Raw genomic sequence first — 10,132 nt, forward strand, 5'->3', positions numbered from 1 at the left:
TGGTTTACGGGAACAAGTGAGGGGGTGGAAAGTCCCTAAAGGCCCCACACTAATCTTTTATGTATTATACGTGTAGCAAATATTTTCTCTCAATTTATGGCATATCTTTTCCATTTTTAAAAAAGTAACTCTTTATGCACAGATGTTTTTCATTTTAATAAAGTTTTCCATTTAATATGTAAAATCAAGGATGGGTGTCCCATCTTGCCAGTGGCTCTAGTCCTTGTAGATATTCAGGAACCTAGGTTTCTTCCAATTTGAGGATAAGCCATCTCCTAGGAGTTTGTTCCCTTTGCATGGTTGAAACAAGAGCTGCAGCTATGTCCATGTTCCATCCAGCAGGAAAAGGTAAGAAGAGCATGGAGTGGGTACACAGGTTGCAGTAAGGGAAGGATATTGTACTTATGTCTGCTCACATTCAGTTGGGGAGAACTTATTCACATAACCACAACTAAGTGCAACAGAGGGAGAAACACAGTCTCTGGCTGGGCAGCTACATGCCCACTGTGGCCTTCTTGCCCCTGGACGAAGGGGAGAAAGATTTTAAGTGTACAGTTGACAGCTTCACCACCGGGAGCTTTATCTCTCTTTCTGTTATTTGGAAGAGTCATATGGTTGCAATGATCTATTCCTTAAAGATCTAATACAATGCATGTAAAATCTAAAGGGACTTATATGTTTTTCCATGGGAATATTTAAAATTTATATTTGAAGTAATTTACTAATGATAGAACTATTTAGCTTCTTCTTGAATAAGTTTTGGTAAGTTATCTTTTTTCTAAAAATTTGAATTTTTGATCTAAAATTTCAAATTTATTTGTGTAAAGTTATTTGTATAATTATTCTCTAATTTTTGTTTAAATATTTGCCAAATCTGTGATTACATTCTCTCCTTTTTTGATTCTAATATTATGTGTGGCTTTCCTCTTTGTTTTTCATCTCACCAGAGGTTTGTCTAATTTATTAGTCTTTTCAAATTACCCACTTTGGGCTCTGTAGATCCCTCTTTATTGTCTTTGCCCTCTAGTTTGTTATTTCCTGCCTTTATCTTACTTTCTTCTACTTTTATTTATTCAATTGTTCAATTTTTAAAACTCCTTAAGCTTATTAATTTCTGGCCTTTCTTATTTCCTAACATAAACATTTAAAACCAGAAAAAAAAAGAAAAGAAAAGAAAAATCCCCTACATGTTGCTTTAGATGCATCCCAGTTTTGATATTTGGCATTTTTGTTATCACTCAGTTTAAGATTTCTTACTTTATTATGATTTCTGCTTGGGGTTAGTTAATGGTATATTTTAAACTACCAAATAAATTTCATGTTATCTTTTTATTAATTTTTAATTTAATTGCACTCTAGTCAGAGATTGTGGCCAGTAGAATATTCTGAGTACTGCATTGTTATTATTCTCCTTTCTTACTCTGGGCCCTTTTCCTTGAACTAAACATTTCCTTCTTAACCCTCTCTTCCTCTAGGAGGAAAGAGAGGTTTTCAGGAGTTTCCTCTCTTCCTCTTACACCTGGCCACTAGCCTAGCAGACCCACAACATTGCCTGAATCCCAGAGTGAGCGGACCACAGGCTCAAACTGCAACTCATGCCACGTAAGTCATTTTTACCTGCTACACAGTGCATTGCTTATAATGCCATGTCATTTATTGAAGGCTCACCATGTGCCAGGCATAGTACTTAGAATCTTATATACATTATCTTATTTAATCATCCTAACAAGACCATTATTAACCCCCATTTTGTGGACAGGAGATTGAAGCACTGAAAAATTAAGTAACTTTTCCCAAGTCATGCCGCTTCAAGTGGAGGCACCAAGAGAAGACCCCAGTGTCTGTTGGACCCCAGAGTCTATGCTATGTAAGCACTCAAATGAGGTTTGTTGAACAAAGAATTCCCCCTTTTGATAGTTCATGGCCACAATGAAGTTTATTGCCACTGGGTCATGCATTCCCATAACACTCTGCATTTTCACTTTACATAAAACATTCAACACTTGTTGAAAATACTTTGAAATGTGGAATTATATTCCTTTTGGACTATTTCAAGTCATCTATAAAACAACAGCATGAAGAATTACAAGACAGCTGCTACCTATCTTTTAATATTGGCTGTTTTGGTGTTATCTGACATGTTTATCTGACAAATCAGTAGACACCTTCTAACCACATCCTTCTTCTAAGTGCTCCCTGTTAATGCTGTTTCAGCTCAAGAAATTGTGAATTTTCTAAATTGTTTAAGATAATTTACAATCTTTCCCCAAAGTTACTTTTTACTCTTTCTTCTTTTTATCACATAACTTTCCTTTTTTCTCATGATATATGTCATTTTACACAATTAATTACCTATATATTTAAAAATTCTTATAACATAATTATGTTCATATGTATAAAATAAAAAATAAGAAAAAAACTGAACACATGTCATGGAGTACACTTCATCAATTTTTTTTTTTTTCATTTTTTTTTTTTGCGGTACGCGGGCCTCTCACTGTTGTGGCCTCTCCCGTTGCGGAGCACAGGCTCCGGATGCGCAGGCTCAGCAGCCATGGCTCACGGGCCTAGCCGCTCCGCGGCATGTGGGATCTTCCCGGACCGGGGCACGAACCCATGTCCCCTGCATCGGCAGGCGGACTCTCAACCACTGCGCCACCAGGGAAGCCCTTCATTAATTATTTTTTAAAGTGTGTGGGGTTTTTCTTTTTTGGTGTTTTCTTCTCTAATTGAATGACGGTAAGCACTATTTGAAATTATCTTTTAATTTTAATTATTTAAAAATAATTGTTTTACTGTTTCTACTGTAAAATGAAGGAAAAACATTATAAATTAAAATAATAGAACTAGTAATGATTAATTGTCTACATTTTTATTGTGATAAAATATACATAATGTAAAATTTACCATTTTAGCCAATTTTAAGTGTAAAATCAGTAGCATTAATTGCATTCACAATGTGGTACAAACACTATTTTTTTCTAGAACTTTTTTATCATTTCATATTGAAACTCTTCACCCATTAAACAATAGCTACCCATTCTCCCCTCTCTCCAGCCCCTAATAACCTCTATTCTACTTTCTGTCTCTGAATTTGCCTATTCTAGGTGCCTATATAAGTGGAATCAGATAATATTTGGCCTTCTGTGTCTGGCTTATTTGATTTGGCCTGATGTGTTCAGGTTTATCCATGTTGTAGCATGGATCACAATTTCATTCCTTTTTAAGGCCGAATAATATTCCATTGGATACATACCACGTTTTGTTTTGTTGAATATTATTGTCCAATGTCTTGTTGAGCCATTCATCTACTGATGGATATTTGGGTTGTTTCCACCTTTGTCTAATGTGAATAATGCTTCCCTGAATATTAGTATACAAGTATCTGTTTTCAGTTCTCTTGGTTGTATACTTATGACTGGGATTGCTGGATCATACGGTGATTCTATGCTTAACTTTTTGAGGAATCACCGAACTGCTTCCACAGGGCTGAATCATTTTACATTCCTTCCAGCAATGCACAGCGTTTCAATTTCTCCCCATCCTTGCCAGTACTTGTTATTTTCTGTTTTGTTTTGTATGTAATAGCTTTCCTAGTGGGTGTGAAGTGGTATCTCATTGTGGTTTAATCATCTACATTTAAACTCGCATTTGAGAGGAAAGGGAATTGAAATTAAGAGAGATAAATAACTTACAGTTAGTAGGTAGTGAAGGAGCAACTACAGTTAAGGTCTCCCAACTCGAACCAAGGTTGTTTTCTTCTTCAAAATCTTGTCTTATTGTACCATTACAATATTTTTTTATCTATTTGGCTCCTTACATATTTTATTTGACTTATATTTAGAAGTAAAATAGGAGACTTCCCTGGTGGCACAGTGGTTAAGAATCCACCTGCCAATGCAAGGGACTTGGGTTGGAGCCCTGGTCTGGGAAGATCCCACATGCCACGGAGCAACTAAGCCTGTGAGCCATAACTACTGAGCTTGTGCTCTGGAGCCCGTGAGCCACAACTACTGAGCCTGTGTGCCACAACTACTGAAGCCTGCACACCTAGAGCCCATGCTCTGCAACAAGAGAAGCCACCACAATGAGAAGCCCATGTACTGCACGGAAGAGTAGCCCCTGCTCGCTGCAGCTAGAGAAAGCCCGTGCACAGCAACAAAGACCCAAAGCAGCCAAAAATAAATTAATTAATTTTTAAAAATTTTATTGCTTAAAAAAATGTAAAATAGGGTAGTGTCCACATAGTATTAGGTTTAACCATGTGCGATTGTTGTTTTTGTAGGCCAACACAATCAAGTATCAGAAATTTTGTATGGTTCAACTTAATATTGAAACATGCTCCTGTTATCAAGGATGTGTTGGGGGGAAAAAGTAAAATTTCAGAATATAGCTAAAAATATACTGAAAGAAAAGTTGTTTGATACACTTTGGAGGGTGAAGGAACAGAAGACTTTCTGGATATACAGAGTAGTTTATAGGTCCCTTAAATTTGGATTGCATTGTTACTTTATCCATGTATATTTAGAGATATGTTCAATGTATTCTTCTAATTCTAAAGCACTTTAATTGTATCTTAAGACATATAAGTGTCTTGTTGAATTTTAAAGACCTTTAAACTAATATAAGCCAGCGTTATTCTCATATTCTCAGAACCACCCAATTTTAATTCATATTTAAAATGACATATGGAAAAGAAAGGGTCATTGTGCAGCAGGTCTGCAACTAATTCCCTTTTGTTTCTAGGAGACACTTCTGGGAAAGAAAGAAGGGAGGTGATCTGGTTTAATTTTCTTATGATCATTCTACTAAATAGACCTCCTGGCAAAGAAGCCAGTGGTATTGCTGGCTGAAGAGTCCTTACCTATGGCATGCTTTTAGCAGAATATATCTAGTTGTCTACGATTGCTTATGGTAACCAAACCTGGAATCTATGAATTTAGGAAATGGCTTCCTGGAAAATATCATGTAAGCTATGTAACTACCTGGGTATAAAATGGATACTTCATGATTAAAATGACTTTTGTTTTAATGTGATGCACACATTGCTTAGAAACCTCATCTGTTAATCTCGGCCAGAGCTGTGTTGATGGTCCCAGATCCTACCCTACTTCACCTGTGTCTCATGATTATTTGTATCCTTGAAACTGTAGAGAAGCTTGATTCTAGGTAATTCTCTGGTTTGTTGAGTTTGATTTGACAATCTGATCCTTTGTGTTATCCCATTATGTGAATTTTGGATGTCACCTGTAATTCTCTGATTTATAGCCACATTGTATGTAAGATATATCCAAATGAATACATATAATGGGCTTTTTAATAGCTGCATAGTATTCCATTAGGCATAGGTATCATAATTTATTTATCCAGTTTCCTATTGAAAAATATTTTGATTGTTTTCATTCTTTTTGCTATTATAAATATTACTGTGATAAAGATCCTTATTAATAGGTCAACTTGCACAATTGGGAGAATATTTATAGAAGTAGAATTTCTGGGTCAAATGATGTGTGCATTTTCAATTTTAAGAGCTATTGCCAGGACTTCCCTGGTGGTCCAGTGGTGAAGACTCTGTGCTTCCACTGCAAGGGGCACAGGTTCGATCCCTCATAGGGGAACTAAGATCCCATATGCTGTGCAGAGTGGCCAAAAATGTTTTTAAAGAATTAATAAATAAGAGCTATTGCCAATTTGTTCCTTATAGATATTACGAATGTACACTCCCATCAATTATTCACCAAACCAAAAAGTGAAAATTTTTATATCATTTTAAGTTTAATTTGCTTTTCCCTTGTGGGTACAATTAAGCATCAGATAATACATCTTTTTAAAAATTTAATATTTCATTTTACGTCTGGGACCTGGATGGGTAGTTTGGTCATAAGGTGATGCTGCGTTAAAGATGTCCTCCTTCACAGATTTTTGATGCCCGAAATTCTCTGCAAAACCCCCAGCTTCAGTTCAGTCATTAATCTCATGTTAAAACAAGCTCCATATAGAACAATGATAATTATCAGTCTTTGGGTCTTAGTGCAAAAGACGACTCTGAGTGTGGTTAAACAAGAGGGAAGTGAGTCCTGCTTATGGCAGAAAAGGCACTGGGAAGGAAATCTCCTCCTTATAAATGCTTTCAACCAACTGGCAGTAGGAAGGATACAGGGAATAATGACAAGTAGTTTTAGAAGTGGTAGAAAATCACTTCACATTAATGGAGAAAGTGGCATCACAAGTTGTTGTTTTTGTTTGTTTGTTTGCTTTTAAATTCAGATTCCGTGGAAACTGTCAAAAATTGCCAATGCTGACTATTTTTCAAGTCGTCCTGACAGGGCATTGGGAAAAGTTTTCAATTAGCAATAATCGCGCCTTGGATAAACCTCATTGGCTCTGATACTGCCACTGCGCAAAGCTACAAGTTTTTAAAGAAGGCAGTGGAATGGTTGGAATATTTAAATACAAGATGATTCTTGAACAGTTACTAGGGTTGACTATAAAATGTGTTGCTGAAACAGGGAAGCCAAACTAGATATTTTATAGGGAGATATAAAGAACCTAGACTAATGATTATGTACACCAAGAGGGAACAATTTTTTATCTAAAAGTAGATAATCAACATCATCATCTTCACCATAATTTTAACATAGACAGTTGTTTCACCATTGCCCTGCTGTTCTGAGTCAAGTTCCTTCCAAAACAACAGAGTAAGAGAAGCAAAAAAAGCACTGTTTGTAATGGTGTGTGCAGGATGAAGAGGAAACGAGAAAGGATGGTAAAGTTTCTCAGGGGTAGTAAGAACCTGGAGCAGTTGCCACCATTGGGCCTGAAAGGCCCAGGGGAAAGAGCAACTGTTAGAATGCAAAGAAAGTAGCTCAAGTTGGAGGAAAGGGATCCGGGACAGGAGCCTCGGCCTTCAGAAAAGGATGCAACGACCAGCAGGGAGAGAACAAGTGGAATAAATACTTCAAACTTATTCTCCTCATGCTCTCTCTTCTCTTGTCAGTGGCCCCCATTGGCTGAATCTAATTGGAAACCATGTTATGCTGAATAATGACCCTCCAAGATGTCCATGTTCCAATCCTTAGAACCTGTGAATATGTTACTTAAATGGCAAGAGACTTTACAGATGTGATAAAGAATATTGAGATGGGAAAATCCTGGGTGGGCCCAATGTCATTGTAAAAGTCTTTTTTAAGTGAGAGAGGGAGGCAGGAGAGTCAGAGCGAAAGATTTGAAGATGTTATGTTGCTCACTTTGAAAATGGAGGAAGGGGCCATAAACCAGGGAATGCAGATGGCCTCTAAGAAGTTGGAAAAGACAAAGAAATATTCTCCTCCAAACCTCCAGAAGGAATGCAGCCATGGCAACACCTTGATTTTAGCCTAGTAAAACTTGTTTCAGACTTCTGACCGCCAGAACTGTAAGATAACAAATTTGTGTTATTTTAAGCCACTAAGTTTGTGGTAATTTGTTATAACAGCAATACAAAACTAATACAGAAACAAAGAGCAAGGAAGCCTGTTGATGCAGTCCACAATATTTTAATCCCATGGACACAGAAAAAGGTAGAAATGGACAGAAAGTTGACCCATGGGGCAAATAGAAACTACACAGCACGTTCCACCCTTTTTACTCCTCATTCTGCATTCTGTTCTTGGACAAAAAGTTTGTTCCTCAACACCAGAGACACACAGAGTCCCATCAACCACCGTATTACCACAGGATGATGTCAATTCAGTCATACTTCCAACCTGAAACCAAAAACATTGGCCACTCCTAGAACCCTTTATATAAGTTGTCTGGGGGGAAAAGGAGAGAGGGAAATCATTAACATAAAATGTATTTACTAATTTCTTCACTGCTATATTTACTTTAGAAACTAAGTTGATAATTTCATCTATTTTCTTCCACCACCCATTCTATAATCCCCTTACCCCTGCCAGCACCTTGTCTAGACAGAGGCGTTTCCCTGGTGGGGTGAGCCAACCTTTAGTGATTCTATCTTTATCAAGTTGCCGCAGTTTCCCATTGACTCTTATTATTGGCCGTGGCTGTACTGAAAGGCACCGTGTGAGTCTCCTGGTTCTAGATGTAGTCTTCCTTGCTTCCACTTCCAAATTTCCCCTGGTAATCAGGACCACTCAATCTGGCCAGTAGAGAGACCAACTTCTCTACCCAGTGTTTCAGCGGCATGAGGAACTCAAAGTGGTCAGGGGAAAGTCTCAGCTTCCAATTTACAAGAATCTTGACTCTATTCCCTGGAAGACACATTCCTCTCCTGGGTGCTAGAACATTTAAATCCACTAAGCCCAAGAATTGTAGATAGGAAGCAAAAACCCTTCAGTAGGTATTTAGGTGTAGTAGTGAGAGGATTGCTCCTGCTTTAACCCTTTGGCTCCCAGATGTACTTACCATAGTTGTAGAAGGGATGGACCTGAACTACCATAAATAGTTGGATTCTCAAAACAGACTCACATGAATCATAGGTCTCACCAACACCAGACTTTACCAATGATTCAACTGATACATGCAGGATATACAGACATAAATGTGTCACTTGTTCCTAGAGGAGCTAAATCTATCAGATACATCTTCCTAATTTTCCTTTTCTCCTACATTGGGATGCATTTTGGTCTTGGAGTAATAGATGAGCACTTAACTTTGTGTTCTCAGAGAAAACCATTTGGTAGGTAGAAAGATCCGCATGACTAACTCTCATTACTCAGCCAGTCATGTCTACCAACCCATAAATTCCACATTTATTTACAGTAAGAAATCTAGACAGTAATTTAGTATATCTTGCTAAAAAGCCATTTTTAGATAATAAATTCCTTACACTTTGGGTTGGCCAAAAACTTCATCCAGGTTTTTCTGTAACATCTTATGGAAAGACCCGAACGATCTTTTTGACCAATGCAATGCTTCCACTAGTAAATGCCATTAGTGTGTTTACAGGGCAGGATGGTTAACGTCAATCTTTTCTTACCATATCACTGATAGGGAGGAAATAAATGAATGACAGGCTTTCCTTCAGAGAAATATTTATTAGTTACTGGTTTAAGGTATATAGTGTAGGATGGTACTGACTTCACAGGGTGTTCTCTCCTGGAAGCTGCTTCTGGGTGATGGGATATGTTTTGACAGGTGAATATTATGGGCATGAACACATTGTCAAAATTATTTTGCTGTAAAGTGAATCATCTGTCTGGAGTCTGTGCGTGAATAACATATACAAAACTGGCAGAGGTGGTTTTGGCAGGACAAGTAAAACTATACCTGAAATGTATGTCTATCCCTAAGAGGACAAGTCACTCCATCTCCATGATGGAGGGGATTCTGTGTAATCACTCTGCCACAGGGTGGGCTGATTTCCCAGGGGATGGTGCCATATTTGGGCTCATCACTGACCTCCATTGTTGTTAGAGGTGGTAGCCACCACCTCAGCCTGGTGAGGGGAGGGTAATGTTGAACTATGTATATTAGCTTGCTAGATTTGCCATAACAAAATACCACAGACTGAGTGGTTCAAACACCAGAAATTTTTTTTTCTCTGGAGACTAGAAGTCCAAGGTCAAGGTGTTGGCAAATTAGGTTTCTCTCAAGGCCTCTCTGCTTGGCTTGCTCATGGCTGCCTTCTCGCTGTGTCCTCATAGAACCTTTTCTCTGTGCACTTGTCCTTAGTATGTCTTTTATGTCCTAATCTCCTCTTCTTACAAGAACAGGAGTCAGATTTGATGAGGGCCCACCCAAATGGTTTCATTTTAACTTAATTACCTCTTTAAAGGCCCTGTCTCCAAATACAGTCACTTTTTGACATTATGGGGTTAGGGCTTCAACATATGAATTTTAGTGGAATTTTAGTTTAGTCCATAACACGCTGCTTTCTGGATGCCCCAAATTCATGTCTTTCTCGTATGCAAAATACATTTACCCCATCTCAATAGCACAAAAGTCTTAGCCATTTCAGCATCACCCCTAAGCCCCAGATCTCATCTGAAAATTATCTAAATCAAGTAGAGGTGAGATTAAAGGTATGATTCATCCTGAGGCAAGTTTCCTCTCCAGTTGTAGACATGTGAAACCAGAGGGGTTATTTACTTCCAAAATACAACATTGGAATAGATACATAATAGACATT

At 37.8% G+C, this 10,132-nt stretch overlaps 1 non-coding gene across 1 annotated transcript; it reads right to left on the reverse strand.

The window, feature by feature from the left end:
• Nucleotides 1-6,267: 6,267 nt before the first annotated feature.
• On the reverse strand, nt 6,268-6,408 carry LOC116761382. Its single transcript, XR_004351957.1, has one exon. It is a non-coding gene; the product is annotated as a U4 spliceosomal RNA (small nuclear RNA).
• Between the last annotated feature and the right edge of the window lie 3,724 nt (nt 6,409-10,132).

Source organism: Phocoena sinus, chromosome 10 (assembly GCF_008692025.1).
Source record: "Phocoena sinus isolate mPhoSin1 chromosome 10, mPhoSin1.pri, whole genome shotgun sequence".
NCBI lineage: Eukaryota > Metazoa > Chordata > Mammalia > Artiodactyla > Phocoenidae > Phocoena > Phocoena sinus.